Source organism: Musca autumnalis, unplaced genomic scaffold (assembly GCF_047663935.1).
Source record: "Musca autumnalis isolate F117 unplaced genomic scaffold, ASM4766393v1 scaffold_1, whole genome shotgun sequence".
In the NCBI taxonomy this organism is placed as follows: Eukaryota; Metazoa; Arthropoda; class Insecta; order Diptera; family Muscidae; genus Musca; species Musca autumnalis.
Genome location: NW_027411644.1, coordinates 295,182,971 through 295,203,529, shown reverse-complemented (window position 1 = coordinate 295,203,529; position 20,559 = coordinate 295,182,971). Strand labels below are relative to the sequence as shown.

Sequence of the window (20,559 nt, the reverse complement as noted above, 5' to 3'; positions counted from 1 at the left end):
CCGCTAGATCAGTGCTTTCGACCACCGTGCGACGGTGAGCGTTGAACACACAGTCCTTGAATTTGTAGTCGGACACACACGCTCTGTGCCACTGTACTCATAACTTGGTAAGGAGTAATATAATTAGTTATTTTTGTTTACATTACTTTGTAATGGGTTACATAATGACTAACGGATCCGAATTTTTGCTGGGTAAGTCATTCCGCCACGCTAACTGAAGAATATCGCTTTATTTTAGCCAAAGGTTAATGAAATTTGGAACATGTGTGTGTTGTTTATTAAAACACATGTGACGGAATTCGGTCTAGAACCGGGTCAGGTACCATATTTTTCTATTGCATACTTTACGGGTGTCATTGTGTGAGTGCATGCTTTTTCAATGGGTTGAAATGTTTGTGTGGAGAGAACAACGTTAAATGAGCGCACGTGGGCGCTCTCTCGCCTGACGCTGGTCTAGAACAGTGGAAGGCATTGTGACTCACAAGAGGGACTATGTGCTCTAAGTGAGCGTAAATTGGTTATCGCCTGTGTAGATGATAACACGTTGTGAGCATCAACAAATTTACGCTCATTGAGAGCACAAGGGAGACCCAAAAAAATTTCTCTGCCTTACTCTGGTCTAGAACAGCATCAGGCAACCCATACCAACGCACATTGCGTTGTTTGCATTAGTATTGGAGGCATAACATGCTTAATAGTCATTTTGCTAAGGGGACGCATACACAAAAAACAAAAGAAGCGACGCACAACCTTCTTCACTGCCTGCTCAGCTGAGACTAAATTGTTTTGTTCTCTCCACATGTTGTATACGTGAATAAATGTACGCTCCCAAAGAGCGTGCGTGCACCGTTTGTCTGATGCTGGTCTAGAAATAATTTTGCCAAATCGGTCTAAGTTTGTAGAGAAATCGGTCTAGATTTGGATTTAGCTATCATAGATATTTTACATATTTACAGTGGTGTATGGTACGATATAATCGACCCCTCCAGACTTTGACACTTTTCTTAATGATTTTTTTTTATACCCTCCACCATAGGATGGGGGTATATTAAGTTTGTCACTACGTTTGTAACTACTCGAAATAATCATTGTAGACCCCACAAAGTATATATATTCTTGATCAGCGTGCAATTCTACATCGATATAGCCATGTCCGTCCGTCTGTCCGTCTGTCCGTCTGTGGAAATCACTCTAGCGTCCGAACGGATTGACGTAGGTTGATGAAACTTTGGGAAAATATATTATATGTACGTAGGACTTTTGGTATTGAACGCGGGCTATGTAGGTCCACGCTTTCGTATAGCCCCCATACAAAATGACGCGTGACGCGTCGTCGTTTTAAGGAATTTTTAAGATATTTGGCCCATTTTACCACCGAATTGGTTGTAATTTGGTACTTTGAGTCTCCAGAGGCCAAAAAACATTCCTACCAAAGTTGGGTTATATAGGTCCACGTTTTGATATAGCCCCCATATAAGGCCCCATATAAAGTACGCGTCATTTTAATATATTTTGAATGTATTAGACCCATTTGACCACAGAATTGGTTGTAATTTGGTATTTTGTGTCTCCAGAGGCCAAAAAACATTCCTACCAAAGTTGGGTTATATAGGTCCACGTTTTGGTATAGCCCCCACATAAGGCCCCTTATAAAGTACGCGTCATTTTACTATATTTTGAATGTATTCGACCCATTTTACCAAAGAATCGGTTGTAACTTTGTATTTGTGTTTCCAGAGGCTAAGAAACATTTCTACCATAAAATGTTTATATAGGTCCACGTGTTGATATAGCCCCCATAATACGATATCTCCCGATTTTCGATATTTTGAAGGTTTTAGCCTCATTATCACACCGAGATGGCTGAAATTTGGTATTTAGTATTTTTTAGGCTTATAAAACTTTCCCCCAGAAATTTGTAGGTATAGGTCCACGCCATCATATAGCCCCCATAGAACGGTACCTTCCGAATTTCGGTTTTTTTGAAGGTTGTGGTCACATTAATCCACCGAAATGGCTGAAATTTGTGGTGGAGGGTATAAAAAGTTCGGCCCGGCCAAACTTAACGCTTTTCTTACTTGTTTTTTTTGAAAATTCTCTGTAGTACTACTGGTTTCATATTTAGAGGTTATTTTTCTTATTTACAATGTCTGCGTATTATTTGCTAACATAGATATTACAAGTACTATATTATAAACCAAATAGAGTCGAACTTCTCTATAACGTAGTACTTTAGGGACCGACGAATTACTACGTTATAGAGAAAATTCGTTATAGAGGTATTGTTTTGTGTGTAAATGGCCACTTGTGCCTTAAAATAACATCGTTATAGAAAAGTTCGACTGTATTACAATTTCTCAAAATGGGGAAGTGTAACACATTGTTTCTGAATTACATAGTATGTATAATGAAGATTTTATTATGCTAATTGAAAAGTCTCGAATTTTAATTAAAATTTTGCTAAAATTGTTTTGATTTTGCACATCGGCATGATTTGCGTAAAATTTGCGTAATAACGGACGCGCGCCAAAAATTAATGCGATGACACAACACTCCAAAAAGGAAACAATTTTTTGTCATCAAACCTCTGACACTTATTTACAAGCCTTCTGATACGTCACACATTACCTATTCCTGCCGATTACACTTGTCAACACGACTTTCGTTTGAGCCAAATTGTCGAGTTATTTTCAAATCCGGAAGCATTTTTTGTCGTTTATAATGGCTATACCAAAACGTGGACGTATCCGAGTAATGTTTAGTGGGGAAGTTTTTTGGTTATTGGGAACATCAAATGTCAAATTTCAGTTAATTCAGTCTGAAAATGTAGTTGAAAGCCTCAAAATTCCTTAAATCGGGAGGTACCTTTATATGGGGACTATAGCGAAACGTGGGCCTATCTCCACCAATTTGGTGCAAAAGTTTTTTGACCTCTTCAAACTCCAAGTGTCAAATTGTAGCTAATTTGGGCGGGAAATGTAGCTAAAATCCTTAAAACACCTTATAAATCGGGAGGAAATGTTATATGGGGGTCATACCAAATCGTGGACATATCTTGACAATTTTTAGTGAAAACATTTCTTGATCTTGGATTGGGAACCTCAAATGTAAAACTTTAGCCAGTTCGGTTAAAAAATCCTCAAAATACATTAAATCGGGAAATACGACTATATGGGGCCAATACCAAAATGTGCACCTATATAGCCCATCTTCGAACTTTACCTGCCTGTGAAAAAAAGACACTCGGTTGCAAAATTGTAGCGTTCTATCTCAATTATTGCGGACGCTGGAGAGATTGCAACAGACGGACATGGCTAGATCGTCTTAGAATTTTATCCTGATCAAGAATATATTTACTTTATATGGACGCAAATGATAAGTTCGATGTGTTACAAACAGAAAAAACAAACTTAATATACCCTCCATACTATGGTGGAGGATAAAAAAATCAAATGAAACAATTTTTTTCATTTTGTTGACCAGTGTTATTTAAAAGCCTGTTTACCTTTAAACCTACCGATCACAACAAAAATAATTTCTTTTTAATTCGTCAATTGGACGGAAACCTACTTCGTCGACATACAAACAATTACCATTTATTAAATAAAGCACACACAATTAACTAACCCCGTCTAATGAATAATACGTTGAACTTCGTCGTTGTTGTTACAACAAAACATAAACAATGTTGAAAGTACAAGCGGAATTGTCCAATATGATGTTTTTTTTTGAAGTGTTAATGGAAACTTTTCAAAATAAACACTTTCAATCATTAGAATAAAAAGTACATTATTGTATGTATGTAATTATTTCTGGTTTCATTTAAGCCGTTAAGAGTAGCGGAATTGAAGAAATTGGTTATGAAAGCTATATTTTATTATTAATTCGTACCTAGACTAATGTCGGCTTTAGTATGTAATAAAATAATATAATTATACATGATAAATGTTACATGTTGTCTTAATGTCGTTAAAATGTTATAAAATTGTTGTGTCGATTTAATATCGCAGGTACTACAAAACAATTTTGTGTAAATTTTAATGAAAACATGTAAGAAGCGTTAATTTCGACCACGTCGGACTTTTTATACCCTCCACCATGACATATTCTGAACTAATATGGAATAATTACTGACTGACACCAATTTTAGGTGGAGAAGTTTTTTGACCAGTGGATGACCCAAATACCCAATTCGGTCAGTTAAAAACTAGAAAATATCTGAAATTCATAATACTTGGACTTATACTATCTGATATTTTGTAAGTGATGTCTTGTACCTGTTATAATGTTTTGTACCCCCAACGAAGACTAAGCACCACATTTCAGCCATTTCGGTGCGATATTGACGTCACAACCGAAAATCGGAAGGCGCCGTTCTATGGGCGCTCTATGAAGACATCGACCTATACCGACAAATTTCTGGGGGAAAGTTTTATTCCCCCAGCGAAGACAAAATACCAGATTTCAGCCATTTCACTGAGGCCACAATTTTCAAAATACCGAAAATCGGGAGGTACCGTTCTATGGGCGCTATATGAAGACGTGGACCTATACCGACAAATTTCAGGTGGAATGTTGTACACCCCAACGAAGACTAAATACAAAATTTCAGCCATTTCGGTGCGATAGTGAGGCCACAATCTTAAAACTACCGAAAATCGGGAGATATCGTTCTATGTGCGCTATATGAAGACGTGGACCTATATCGACAAACTCAGGTGGAAAGTTTTATATAGCCCCAACGGAGACTAAATACCAAGTTCCTTCCATTTCGGTGGGATATTGAGGCTAAATACCGAAAATCAGGAGATAATGTTCTATGGGGGCTATATGAAAACTGTTTTATTTTTATTATTTATTCCCCCAACGAAAACTAAATACCAAATTTCAGCCATTTCAGTAGTATATTGAGGCCACAACCTTCAAAGTACCCAAAATCAGGAGGTACTGTTATATGGGGGCTATATGAAGACCAAAAAAATTCAGGTGGACATTTTTATACCCCATCGAAGCCAAAATAACAAATTTCAGATATTTCGGTGAGATATTGAGGCCCCAATCTTAAAACTACCGAAAATCGCGAGACACCGTTCTTTGGCCGCTATATGACTTGGATCTAAATTCCTGAGGAAAACTTTTATACCCTCAATGAAGACTAAACACCGAATTTCAGCCATTTTGGGTGGGATATTAAAGCCACAGCTTTCAAGATGTGGTGGCTACATGCAAGTTGTATACCTCAAGCGAAGAGTAAATATTAAATTTTAGCCATTTCCGTGCGATATTGAGACCACAACCGTCAAAATGACATTTAAGGCGCAATATGAAGAGTAGACCTATTCTTTCAAATTTCTAGTGGAAAGTTTTGTACACCCAGCATAGACTAAATATCAAATTTCAGCCAATCGGTGCGATATTGAGGTCACAACTTTTAAAATACCGGTACCGGGGGTACTGTTCTATGGAGACTATATGAAGACATGGTTCCATAATGACAAATTTCAGATGGAAAGTTTTATAACCCCTGCCAAGACTAAATGCCAAATTTCAGCCATTTTGGTTGGATACTGAGACCACAACTTTCGAAACACCGAAAATATGGAGGTAGCCTTCTATGGTGGCTATATGAAAACGTAAACCTATACCGAAAAATTTTTGCTGGAATGTTATATAAACCCTGCGAAGATTAAGTACTTAATTGAAGCTATTTTGGTGGATTGAAGCCACAACCTTCAAATTCCGAATATCGGGAGGAACCGTTCTATGTTCACTATATGAAGACGTGGACCTTTACCGACAATTTTCTGGTAGACACTTTTGCACCCCAGGGAAGACTAAATCTCAAATTTCAGTAATTTTTGTTGGATGCTGAGACAACAAACTTCCTCCTATATGAGGACGTGGACCTATACCGATATATTTCCCGGTGGAATTTTTTGTACCACAACCTTCAAAACACCGACAAATCGGGCGGTACAATTTGGGTTATCTCAAAACGGGGACCGATATAACCCATTTTTAATACCAACCATCCTAGGGGTAATAGAATTTTGGGTACCAAATTATGAAGTTTTTCTTAACCCACTTAAAGCCATTGGCCTTTTAAACGCCACCAAAAATTGTTGCAAAAATTGACTTAAAACTCTGGTATTTTCGCATATTTTTGTAGGTTTTTTTTGCATTTCGTTATAGTTTTGTCTGTTATCTGTCATTCTACGCGTATAAAGTTTCCTTTGTCCTACGCATTTCCATGCATTTTGCCTAAAACGCAAGCAATTCAAAAAATCTACTTTTTTGTAATTTTTGACTTTGTCTATAAATTACACTGTGACACAAAATGGAACTCAAAGTCTGGGGGGTGGAAAATTTCTTTTGGAAATGAAAGCCCTTGATGAGCATACTAAGAACCCAAAAGGAAATTTTCGCCATAGGTCAAGTTTCTGAGATATCGCGCCATGAAGTTTTTGATTTTTTGAGAAAAAATGTCCAAAAGTCATAACCCTAATAATATTTACGAATAAATTGAATATACCTGAAAAAATATATATATGGAGATCAAAGGGTGGGGGTTAAAAAATTCTTTTTGACCTATGTCAAAACTGTCCTTTCGGGTTCATCATATTATCTTCATCGACATCCATCGCCAAAAAGAATTTTTAATCCTCACCCTTTGATCTCCATATTTGCGCGTACTAATATTTTTCCTTAAATACGGTTTAAGAAAACGTTTTTTTTTGTTCTAGAACTGCAAGTAGCAAAGTTTTCATAAGCGAATTAATTTAATTTGATTGACAACTCTATAAGATTTTAATGGTATACGTATAAGTTTAATCGGTTACATAAAACCGGTTCAAAAATCGGTCGGAATATCCGGTTCAAAAACTGAGTTAACCGGATCTATCCTCCAAGAAAATTTGTTATTACCGTGTTCATCATTACAAGAGCTATTTGTGGTAAATATTTCAGAAGCGCCACAGATGTCTACATAAGCAATGACCAATAGGCATGTCTACATACATAACGAATATACAGAAAAACAAAACATAGTTTAATTCTTAACCAAATCCGAATAAATGTCAAAAATTACAATGAAAACGGGACAAAATGGATTAGTTGTCAAAGAGAACCGTACCTAAAATCTTCTGAGCAACATTTTTGTAGAATATTTGTATGCTAAAAATTCGTATCTTGTGGTACTTTCACTACGGTCAAGAAATAAAGGACGAAAAGGACATGAAAGGCATTGAGTTAGAAGAATGAAATGTTCTACAAAAAGATTCGCCATTCGATTTGACTGAAGACATGTCACCTCAAAACGAAGCTACAACAACGCCAAACAGAGATATGGAGCTATTTTCCCAAGTATTATAGGGAAAAAAATCATGGCGCGATATCTCAGAAACTTGACCTATGGCGAAAATTTCCTTTTGGGTTCTTACCCAGCAAAAAAAGTCCTCCCAAAATCATGGGTTTTGTAAGGGATTTTTGGCAGCCGTAACTACTCGCAAACCCCCTTTCTTCCCCATTATTTTTATAAGAGCATGTCGCACTCAGTTTGTAGTTATTTTATGACCACTAGAATAACTAGTTATTCTGTGGCCACTAGAAGTTGAAAAGTAAGTTGAAAGAAATTCTATTTTTAGAACAGTTGATGTAGAGATTTTTTTAATTTCTTCACACTTCTTACTTTTATTTTACTTTATTTTATTTCGCTCGCTGTGCGAGTTGAACACACGAACCCTCTGATTTCTAGCCAAAGACACTACATACTATTAAATGTGCAGTGCACATGTGCACCACGAACTGTTGTTGTTTAATTAAAAACAAGTAAAAAAGTATCAGTCGGCTTTGCCGACAGAGATATACCCTCAGCCTGTGTATATTGAAACAATTTTTTTCCAAAAAACGCATGTATTTAGGGAGTTTTAAGAATTTTGGGCGTTTGAACTGACAAAAACGTTGATTAGGATTTAATATCAAAAGTTTTGCGGAGGAGATACTAAAAAGAATGGATCTCCAGCCACTATATATGGTACCACAGGGGTTTTTTAGAACTTCAGGGATGTTTGCTCAAGAAGTATGAACTTGCCCCTGAAACAACTTTTACCATCGCGATTGAGGCAGCGAATGCAAGTTGCTTCAACAAAAATCAAAGTGATTCGAAAGCAGGTCTTAAAGTGAACATGTATCCGAAATTTTGAGTGGGAGGTACCGGATGGAGTGGACAAATATAGTCCATATTTGAACCTGATCTATATCTGGTAGATATATTAGGATGTGTAAAGTATGGACCAATTCGGCCACTCTCTTCAAGAGTTATCGTACGCACAATTTTTCCGAACATTTTTGAACTTTTGTGGGGGAGGTACCTGAAGGAGTGGACCGATATGGTTTATCTTCGAACTTAAACTAAACTATGTTTGTCCTCACACGGTGTCATAGGGGTTTTTTGCAACTTTCAGGCTATTTTCTCAGGAAGTATGGACTTGCCCCTGATGAAACTTATACCGTCGTATGGAGGGCAGTGAATACAAGTTGCTAAAGCAAAAATCAAAGCGATTCGAGAGATGTTCCTAAACTGAACTTTTCCAAAATTTTGTGTGGGAGGTACCCGACGGTGTGGACCGATTGAGTCCATATTAAAACCTGATCTAAGTCTGGTACACGCTCCACAATGGGCAAAGTATGGACCAAATCGGTTACACCCTTCAAGAGTTATCGTGCGTACAAATTTTCCGAACATTTTCGAACTTTTGTGGGGGAGGTACCGGAAGGAGTGGACCGATATAGCTCATCTTCGAACTTAAACTAAGTTTGGACAAAATATTACGAAAGCCAAAATTGGAACCGAATCGGTTCATCCCTTCGAGAGTTATCGTGCGCTCCAGCCAGCCAGACAGACAGACAGACAGACGGACGGACATTGCTCAATCGACTCCAAATTGTCTGAAACACATTTCGTCCAAACATACTTGGGGTCTAAAACCATTATTTCGATGAGGCACATTTTGCCCGTATGAAAGTGTATATACCCTTCATAGCCTAAAGGCTGAGGGTATAAAAAACTCGCGTGCCGGACACACACACAATGTGCCACCGTCCTCATTACTTAGTGAGGAGCAAAGTAAGTATGTTTGCCTTGTAATTTTTTTAAGAAGTATCCCATTACTTTTCAGATTACTTGTAATGGGAAAAGAAGCTTGTTTACATTACTTTGTAATGGGTTACGTAATGACTAATGGATCCGAATTTTTGCTGGGTAGTATTCTCATCAAGGGCTTTCATCACCAAATGAAATTTTCCACCATCCAAAAATGCTGCTGCACAGTGTTATTGGAATTTATAAAACTAATATTTTTCACATTTGATTGAATATTTTGGAAAACATGAATGAAAATTAGTTACATTTTAAATTTGAATGTTTCCATATCATTCCACGTAATGGATAATTTCTAGCAGAAAGTAGAATTCTTGCAAAAATGTTTGGGGTCGCTGGAAATTCATTGAAAAAGGAGAAGCTGCTTCAATCTTTTGTTTTTGAAATCAAAGAAGCACATGTTTGTTAGGGCCATCTTCGAACTTGAACTTTCTATGAAAAGAGGATAATTTTGAATAATTTTGAGTTCTAGTTCATGGACAGACGGACATTGCTATATCGACTCAGAATTTTATCCTGATCTTTATAGGGGCATAAAAGATAATTTCAATGAGAACAAACTGCACATGGAGGTACCATGGTGGAGTGTATAAAAGCGGCAAATTCCGTAATGTGATGTAAGTATCGGTCTGTTCCAGAACCTGCAAGAATCTACAAATTTTTATTACATGGACCCATTTTCGAACTTAAACTAAGTTTAGACAAAATATTACGATACCCAAAATTTGGTTCGAATCGGTTGATCCGCTCGAGAGTTATTGTGCGCACCAGCCAGACAGACGGACGGACGGTCATGGCTAAATCGACTCCAAATTATCTAAAACGAATTTCGTCCAAACATACTTGGGGTTTAAAACCGTAATTTCGATGATGCACACTTTTGGTCGTATCAAAATGTATATACCCTTTCTAGCCTAAAGGCTGAGGGTATAAAAACGCAGATATGCAGTGGGTGTCACTGAAAATGATGCAACCTGAACTAAAAAATGTGAACGCCTTGAATGGTAACAATGGGTGTTGAAATTTTTGTTTTTATAAAAGCAAACATGATCAAGACATTGCTAACAATAGGTCTGTCTGCTTCCTCAAATGATTGCAACAATTTGTATAATTTTTGCTGGACAAATTTCCTCTTGCAATCACTTGCAACTCTTCTTCTTCCTTAAAACAATCAAAATCTGTTTTCAATTATTCGGCGATTTATGTTTGCGCAAATTGAAAACATTTTTTTTTGAAATTTTGCCTGTTAGGGCGAAGATGATTTTTTTAATGATTTTTATTAATTTTCTCGTTTTAGAATTAAGCTTGATGATCGAATTTTTTTTGCAAGTGAAAAAGGAAAGCCATGGACTCGAACCCAAACTCAGCCTGTTTTTTTATTTTTTGAAATTTTGTCTGCTTAACTCTAAAACGAGAAAATTAATAGAAAACATTTATATTGTGGAAATAGCAAGCATAATTGTTTTGTTGTTTTCTATTGTTGGGTTACAGAATTTTACATCATGTGTGTTTATTTCAGCTAAAACCCAAATTTTGTTTTATTCAAATATTTGAATAACAACAAAATGTTTTACATTGGATATGAAATTGATTAGTTGCGGGCGGAGGTTTTTTAGCTTGCTTTGGTTCCTTTAATGGCGGACAATTTGTTCGGCGTTTACATTTTATAGTTCAGGATGCATAATTTTTGATGACACCCACTATACAAAATCATAGACAAATAATTCCTTTACCAAATTGGTACTTTCGTTTTCATTTTAAGTCTTCCGCGGTGAATAAAACAGTTGTTGTACAATTTTATTACATTAATATATTATTTACATGTTTACAATTTAACAGTTTAACAATAAATGAGACAGAAATGTGTTGTGTAATAGCAAAACAGTAACAGAAACAACAATTAAATATGAATGTATAAACAATTTTATGACAATTAAAATGAATTTAGCACGAAAATAGGAACATTTTAATTAAAAAAAAAAAAAAAACTAAAATATACAATTTATTAAAATTAATCGAGAAAATGTGATCGATGAGCATCCAAATGATGACGCAATCTTCTTAAGCGATATGACGGCAATGGATGTAGTATACAATTATTCACACCTCTTGGAGTTTTCGGCGAATGTACCTATAAATTATTGGGGAATTATATCGATGGGTATTAAGTGTTTAAATTCGAAATTTTGTTTGGTCTAGAACATTACCAATTCTGGTGAGACTTCTTGATTATTATTAACTGTGGGAGAGTTTAGACATTCATTTGATGAATTAAAATCTTCAAAAGACATTATTAAACTTTCAAAGCCACTTTCATTTCCCAAATCCATTATTTATTTTTGTTTTCAATTTTACAAAATTATCAAAATATTTACAATTTTCGCTAGTGTTAATTTGTTTTAAATTTTGCGAAATTATTTTGTTTTCAATTTTCTCTAGTGTTAAATTGCCGACTGACCGAAATAATACGTGTTTATGAACAAAAAATGACATGTTTACTTGTCGTGTAAACATTAGGGAATGCAGTTCAGATTTTTCGGGATTTAAAATTTAGTATTTAGTTGCCGAATTTTGTAGCCTTGATTGATTTCTCCAATATAACATTGCAGACTTAGGCAACAGAATATTGTGGTATAATTTTTGGATCGTGATATTTCTTTTAAGGGGGCGTTTAGTCAGTTTTTATCTAAATGGGTCGGTCTATGGAAAAGTGACGAATTTCGAAATCCTCAAAAAACGATCCCTACCTTTAAAGTGGAGGATATATGGCCAAATATAAATTGGGTAGTAGCCAAAAATCTTCAAAGATTAATAATTCCAGAAGTTTGGCATTTTATCATGGAAAAGTTTACGCCTCTACAACGTTTACAAATCGTTCAACTTTATTACGAAAATTCGTGTTATGTGGGAGTGTGTTTTGAGTCTAATTTTGTTCAGTGATCAGGCGCATTTTTGGCTTTTCTGGCTTTATAGGTATGTAAAGAAGCAAAATTGCCACATTTAGGAAGAAGAGCAACTTAAAGAGATTCAAGAGCTGCCACTTCATCCAAAAAAAATAACAGTTTGTGGGTCGGTGGAATCGTCGGACCCTATTTCTTCAAAATGATGCCGGTTAGGACATCATCGTCAATGATGTCTGAAATTGAAGGTCGTAATCTCGGCGCATCACATAAATCAATGGGATTTTTGGAAGAACACTTCGGTGAACACTTTTTGGATCGTCTCATATCCGTTAGACTTTTTCCTGTGAGAATATGTAAAGTCAAAATTGTGTGCGGATAAAGCTGCTTCGATTCCGGTCTTGGGGGAAAGCATCAGACGTGCCATTCGTCAGTTACCAGTCGAAAAGTTTGAACGAGTCATTGAAAATTGGACTCAACGGACCGTTTGAGACGTAGCCTTGGCCAATTTTTGTTAGACATAACCTGCAAAAACTAAATGCCAGCGAATGTTCTTTCAAATGATAGTAAATTCATTCCACTCAATTTGATTTTTCTGTATTTTTTCTTTAAATATAGTAGGAGCTTCTAAATGGATCATCCTTTATTACATATGTACATATGTAAGTTCTAGTCTTACCCCAACGGACCGATATTGCTGTAATTTGATATTGTGTTTAGTCAGATGATGGAAAGAACAACGATACCTGTTTTAAAGAATGTTGCTACATTTTCCTCCTGCAGTGGATGTAACTTAGAATTTTAGAATCTCAATGGGTAGAAAACTTCCACACAGAAAATTATCAGTAGTGATTAATATAATCAGTTAAGGCATTATTATAGGAATTACTAATTGTTCATATTTACATACTTCAATACAGTGGTGATGTAGGGTATAAAAAGTACGGCCCGGCCAAACCTAACTACGGCCTTACTTTTTTTAATTCACAAATTTAGTCATTGGCATCCCTGATGTTAAGACGAATGTCAATTTAAAGAAAATATTGAAGACAACCAAAACAGAGGCCGCAGATCACACACTCTGCTCAGCTGTTGAATCAAATGAACACATACAAACATATATATGCAGTATGTATGACGCCGCTACTAAACTATCATTGACTTAGTGTTCTGAACAGTGTAAATAAAACTTAGGAAACATAATTTAGTACTAAATTCTATATATAAACGAATATTTATTACACCGATAGCACATCTCCCATATGCGACAGTTCGCCAAAACAATAGCACCCGAAAAATAATTCAAATCAGGTAAATACTACATTAATATAGCAAGAATTATACTCGTCCAGACGATCACAAAATACTGTTTCTACATCACTACTCTTACAGAGGGCGAAAGAAATGTGCACGCACTTGTTGATTCGGTATTGTACATTGAATAATTATAAAATAAATATAAAATAGGTAAACTATTTTGAAAAAATGGACAGCTTTGAGAAGCACTGGCAAACATTGTTGTTATGTTGTTACATCCATTTTGGACCGAAAACGTCGACAAAGCATAAACATTCCTGAAAACGGGCAGTACCGTTATATTTGGGATATTCCAAAACGCGGACCTACGTATGTCTATATTTTTGAGGAACTCCAAATGCCAAATTAAATCCAATTTGAAATGTCGATAAAACCTTAAAAATAACTGAAATTGGGCGGCACAGTTACATGGGACCTATTCCAAAACGTGGACTTCTGTCCAGAATTTTTGGAGGAGAAATTTCTTGACTACTGGGAATTAAATACCAAATTACATCCAATTTGAGCCGAAAACGTAAACAAAATCTTCTAAATAGCTGAAAATGGGCGGTGTCGTTATAGACCTCCATATGTGGGCATACATAGTCTATATTTTAGTGGGGAAGTTTTTTTTTATCACTAGGAAGTCTGAATGCCAAATTACATCAAATTTGAACCGTCGATACAAACTTCAAAATACATGAAATCGGGAGGCACCGTTATATAGGGGCTATTCCAAAACGTACAATTATGTCAACGCTTTTTGGTGGAATTTTTTTTTACCATTAGGAACTATAAATACGTAATTACATCCACATTGGACCGTAAACGTTGAAAAACACGTCAAAATAACTGAAATCGGGCGGTACCTGTATACGAGGGCTACTTCAAAACGTGGACTTATGTATACAATTTTCGTGGATAATTTTTTTGACACGCTAATGCTAACTGCTAAATTACATCAATTTTACATGCTGGGCCCCTTAAAATGACCTGAGTACATCGCTGATTCGGAGTGCAAATAGGACTAGTACCTTTAAAATAGCTTAAAGCGTCGACGCGCCAAGCGCCGCCCACTCATTTTCAATGCCAAAAGTTCTACAGACTTACAATAGATTTGACCAAAATGTTATCCACCCTGTTATCCGTTCGGATGCTAGATTAATTTCCACAGACGGACGGACATGGCTGTATCGATGTAGAATAACACGACCGCAAATTATTATTTTGAGGAGTTACAGACGTAATCTAAAACTTGATATACCCCCATTATATCGTGTAGGCTTAAAAAATCAAATACTCACGAAGGTAGTAATGACTTGGTGCAAACTTTGCAAATCGTATTATTTCTTCCAGACATAGACAGATAGAGGTTTGAATTTGGACAATATTGGTCGACTCCTTCGGGTACATTTCACACACAACACTTTACTAACATGTACATTGTGGTCGCAAATTGATGTATAATTTTTATAGCACACCCGCCTTGCACTCAGAAGGTCGTGGGTTCGATTCCCCACCTAGGCAACATCAACATTTTCAACGGTGGCAAAATACCCATCAGTGATGTTGGCGACATTTCCTAAGTATTTCAGCCTTGTAAAACTTCTCTACAAGTGGTGTCTTAGGACACGCCGTTCGGACTCGGCGATAAACTGTAGGTCTCATATCATTGAGCTAATATGAATCGGGGTGCACTCAGTAATATGAGAGAAGTCTCCCTTGTCCCGCCTGGGATGTTTGTGGAACAATTATTATTAGACATCGCGGTCACTATTACCAAGGTATAACTTCGGATGCAAGTCCATACTACCTTAGGTATAGGTCTTAAATAACGGTACCATCAGTTTTCACATATTTTGAAAATTTTTAGAACAATAGAAATCCAAATTAGCAATGATGCGACGTTTTGAGCTTCCTATAAATCAAAAGTATCATTATCGATAATTGAGGGCAAAGATCAATGTTTTTCCCATGTAACGGAACCTACCAATTTAACGAAGTTTAAAGGCTTTTCTCCACATTTTGCATCCGAATTAACTGTAAATTTGGCAATATAAAAAAAAAACATGTAAGAAAGGCGTTAAGTTCGGCCAGCCGAACTTGTTATACCTTCCACAACGAGTTGTATTGAAGTAAAATGGAAAAATTAGTTTCCCTTCGTTTGAAGACTAAATACCAAATTTCAGCATGTTAAGGTAAAACTATGTGACTAATCTTCAAAATGCCGAAGTGGATATAGGAACCCGCCATGGTAGACTAAATAACCTTCAGAATTATGAAATTTGGGAGGTACCCTTCTATGGGGGCTATATCGAAACGTGGACACGATGCTCTTGAAACAAATTTAACTGGAAAGTGCTTACACCTGGAAAGTTTTTGCGGACTCTGAAACTACAATTTTCATAGATGAGAAAAATCAAAAAACAAAAAAAATCGCCGGAGCGCTTTTTAATAAATCGCGATTCAAGTTGAATTGTTTAAGGGTTGTTTAGGTTATCATGAGTTTGCATGGATGCAGCAATTCCTATCAAAATAGGATAAATGAAATGTTGTAGCCATGAAAATTCTCTACAAGATTGACCTTTGTCGTATTTTCGTAGGTTTTACCGTTTATGAGATATAGAAGTTCAAATTAGGACAATGGATTGACTGTATCGCCTCCTTATAAAACAATGTCATGTACGGTGCTCCTTAACTAACTTTAAATAAAAATCGCGTACACCTGCGAAGTTTTTGCGGATTATGAAACAGCAATGTTCATATGTGAGAAAAATCCAAAAAAAAAATAACAAGAAAAAATCACTAGAGAGATTTTTAAATAAATCGCGGTCAAAGTTCACATTTTTAGGTTTATATTAGGTTTTTGCGATTTTGCTTTGAAACTGCAAGTCCTATCGAAATGGGACAAAAGGAAATGGTGTAGCCATGAAAATTCTCTACAAGATTGAACTTTATGATATTTTCGTAGGTTTTACCATTTTTGAGATATAGAAGTTCAAGTTAAAATTTTGGGTTTTTTAGGTTAATTTTCACGATTTGCATGAAAACGGTAAGTCTTATCGAAATGGGTCTAGAGAAAATCTTATAGCTGCAAAATGATTTCGTAGGTTGTACCATTTGTGAGATATATAACTTTAACTTGGGAAATTGCAGTCTTACCAGTGTTCTATAATTAGACGATACAGTCAGTAAATTGTCACAAAAGTAGTAAAGTTTACAAAAATACCATAAAGAACAATCATGTAGAGAATTTTCATAGCTACAACACTTTATTTTGCCCATATCGATAGGACATGCGGTTCCAAACAAAATCGTGAAAACCTAAAAAACTCTTAAAAATACCAACTTGAATCGCGATTTATTTAAAAAGCGCTCCGGCGATTTTTTTTGTTTTTTGATTTTTCTCATCCGCAAACACTTCAAAAGCACCGCGTGGACCTATACCTAAGAATTTGAGTAAGAAAGTCTTTTATCTCCAACAAAGACAAAAATCCCAAATTTCAGCCATTACGGTGGGTTATTGTGGCCACAACCTTCAAAATACAGAAAATCGGGAGGTACCATTCTATGGGGCTATATGAAGTCGTGGACCTATACTTACAAATTTCTGGGAGAAAGTTTTATACATCCAACGAAGACTTAGTACCAAATTTCAGCCATTTCGGAGGAATATTGAGGCCACAACCTACAAAATACCGTAAATCGGGAGGAACCGTTCTATGGGGACTGTATGAAGGCGTGGACCTATACCGATAAATTTAGGGGTGAATGTTTTGTACCCTCAACGAAGATTAAGTGCCAAATTTCAGCTATTTCGATGTGGTAATGAGGCTAAAACCTTCAAAATGCCGAAAATCTGGTGGTGCCTTTCTATGGTGGCTATATCAAAGCGTGGACCGGTATAGCCCATTTGAAATACCAAACAGCCTAGGGGTAATAGAATCTGCTATACCAAATTACAAAACTCTGTCTTAAAAATTGCGAGCTGTATCATGATTTCAACAGACGGACAGACATACATTGTTATATCAACTTACCCTGATCAAGAATATATATACTTTATAGGGTCTCTGATGAATATTTCCATGTGTTACAAACGCACAAGTCTTAAAACACTCCAAACAAATAATTATGGGGAAAAAGATTGTGGTTATGTTACAGCTTTTCGATCAACTCATAAATGGAAATCCCGATTTCTAAGCAGATCTTCGGCCCGATACGGCTTAAATTGTGACGAAATATAATGGTGAGTAACCCTCGGACGATGTTTTGGAAAAATTATGAATATTAGCAGAAACCCAGGTTTAAAGTCAATATATTTTTTTGACGTTAGGGCTAACATATTGGGGTTTGTATTTGTTCTTTGTGTCAAAGGCTGTTGGCAAAACCGACTGATATTTTATTAATGTTAATTTTGTATTTCAGTCTCAAAATCACATACTTTTATAGTAGAACACGCACACTATGTGCCCTCCATACGTCCTTTCGCCTTGTATTTTAATAACCTTAACTTTAAGCCAGTGATGGCCACCAACAACAACTTTCCTATACCGGCATACGACACACACGTACACTGTAAAGACATTCGTTCGGTTAACGCATTGTTTACGTTTCCACTCACACTAGCGCAAGTTATAATCTGCAAATGTGTGATTTTGGCCATCACTGCTTTAAGCTAACGTCAATCCAGAATGTTCATGTTTACATTACATTGTAATGGGATATTTGTCTCCGGTGACTTCCAAAATTTTGTTGGGCATAACCCTAGATACAAGTCGAAGTGCAGGGTGTAATTATATTTGTCTATTTTTAACACATCTAAATGCTTTTCATAGACCCTTTGTCGAAATAACGAAGTCCGTAGGTCTGCTGAAATCAATCTACAGCTCGCAATATTTAAGACAGATCTTTATAATTTCGTACAGAAGCTTCTATTACTCCTGGGATGTTTGGTATTGAAAAGGGCCTCTATCGGTCCCATAGAACTGTACCCCCCGATTTTCAGTATTTTTAAGGTTTTAGCCTCAGTACCGCACACACATATTTAGTCTTCTTTGGGAGCGTTGAACTTTCCCCCGTAAATTTGCTGCTAAAGGCCAATGTTTTGATGTAGCCTACACAGAACAGTACCTTCCGATTTTCGATATTTTCAAGGTTTTAGCCACATTAAAATAACGAAACCGCTGAAATTTCGTATTTAGTATTCTCTAGGGGTAAAAAACATTCCAACAGAGAATTGTTGGTATAGATTTACGATTTCATATAGTCCCCATGTAACGGTACCACCGATTTTTCGTGGGTTCTTTATCACATTTTCGGACCAAAATGTGGATACAAACATTTTATTCAGTAAATTGTTAATGCAGGGCAATATTTTGGAAGTGACACCATGGCGGAAAAGCTTTCATAAATTAAAGTAAACTAATTATTCCATTGTGCTTCAATATTTGTTGTAGTTCTAATTTTAACAATATAATTTACATATTTCTAAAAACTCTGAACAAACTGTATAACACCGACAAAAATGCTGTATTTTTAATATATGGTAACATGGGGCGCCTTCGCCACGTTTTTTCAAAATGTTCTCATATCGACATCATTAAAGTTTTTCCAAATATTATTTTTGGTAAGAATATTAGCATGTCTTGACTATAAGTTTTGATATATAAATGATTATAATTTTGTTTTTAAAATATTATTTTTGAGAATTTACAAAATGTCTAAAAAGTGGCGAAGCCTCCCCACCCATGGGGTAGCTTCGCCATCGACATAGGACATATAGCAACGGACTCTAAAACTGGAATTTACCACACTTCCTCCCCAAATATCAACATTATGTATAAAAAGAAAATGTTTTCTATTTAATAATCAAAAATGATTCTAAAATTTACAAAAAGAAACATATTCTAGCCGTTAATTGAAGTAGGTACCTAGAATTTAGGCATACAAATGAATTTTTTGCCAAATTAGATAGGTTTAGTACAATATTTGATTTCAGCTTCACATTATAGCGTGGTATATCAATAGCATAAACAATTTAAGTTAAACCTGACATATTTCTCAAATTAACCCACAACACCCCTATCATGGCGTAGCCGCCCCACCCCCTACATAGTTCATAATATGAATATATTGACATTTATAATTACTTTTATCATGCAAATTATTTGGATTTATATTCTTCAGTAGTTGTCTATTAACGGTATAAAATATAATTTTGATATCACAAAAGGTATACAAGATATCACAAAATATGCCTACCATGAATATTTTTCTCAATACCCCAAAAACATGAAACCGCGTGCATCAGCAATCATATATTTGATAGATATGCCAATTTTTGGGAGATGAAAGATCTTCGTTAAACTCACAATTTTCCTTTTAACGGCATTTCTGTAGCAGTTACAATTATCAAGAAAATCGGTGCTGGCGAAGGCGCCCCAGTGGCGAAGCCGCCCCATGTTACCATATTAGGCTTCTCGTATTGGTTTTTTATGTTTACATTCACGAGCTGAGGCTTACAATATAATTTTATCAAAAAATAATCGTGCAGCGACTACTACCCGAACACGTTACCTTGTAAACTTATACCACACTATAAACTTACGATTTGTTGCATTTCCAAATACCGGCAGATTGTTGTCAATTGGCGGAACAGTATTACCAAATACACATGCAGGATTTTGTGTAGTATTTTCCACAATTGGCATGAAAGGATTGTTGCTATTATTTTCACGATCAACAAATGTAATTGAGCCTGCAGCATGTAGGCAATATTGTAACCGTCCTAGCATTAAAAATGTGAGGAAACTTTTTTCAAATATTATAATGAACCACATTATTGTTATCATATTGATAATGATCATTTTTGTTATTGTAATTTCTATGGTCAAACTATACAGACACACACACTCCACTCGCAACTCGTACTAATATTTCACACGTAAAATGTCCCGCGTAATCAGAATCACCGTTTCATAGATGCCGCACATTCGTTACAAATGAAAGACCACTTCAAACTGAATGGCGAAGCCGGCATTAAAACTCTTTTATATGGAGTTCGGGTTCAGCTGAGGATATCCATATTATCCTTTGCTTGACTTATTTTTATTCGGGAAATGTTGAAAGCAATGGCAAAGGATGCAGCAACGAATGGCAACAACAACAGAATGTTTACGAATAAAAGTCCTTCAAGGATAAATG

At 35.9% G+C, this 20,559-nt stretch overlaps 3 protein-coding genes across 6 annotated transcripts in view; 2 read left to right on the top strand and 1 right to left on the bottom strand.

The window, feature by feature from the left end:
* Positions 1-20,559, bottom strand: part of Sol1 — a 458,110-nt gene that overhangs the window by 379,847 nt on the left and 57,704 nt on the right. The gene's annotated exons all lie outside the window — the stretch shown is intronic.
* Positions 13,230-20,559, top strand: part of LOC141389748 (glutathione S-transferase 1-1-like) — a 178,629-nt gene continuing 171,299 nt past the window's right edge. The window contains exon 1 of the mRNA XM_073961756.1: positions 13,230-13,368. The gene's annotated coding sequence lies outside the window, so the exon portion shown is untranslated. The remainder of the gene's footprint in view (positions 13,369-20,559) is intronic.
* LOC141389745 (uncharacterized) overlaps positions 13,251-20,559 on the top strand; it is a 115,783-nt gene continuing 108,474 nt past the window's right edge. The window contains exon 1 of the mRNA XM_073961751.1: positions 13,251-13,368. The gene's annotated coding sequence lies outside the window, so the exon portion shown is untranslated. The remainder of the gene's footprint in view (positions 13,369-20,559) is intronic.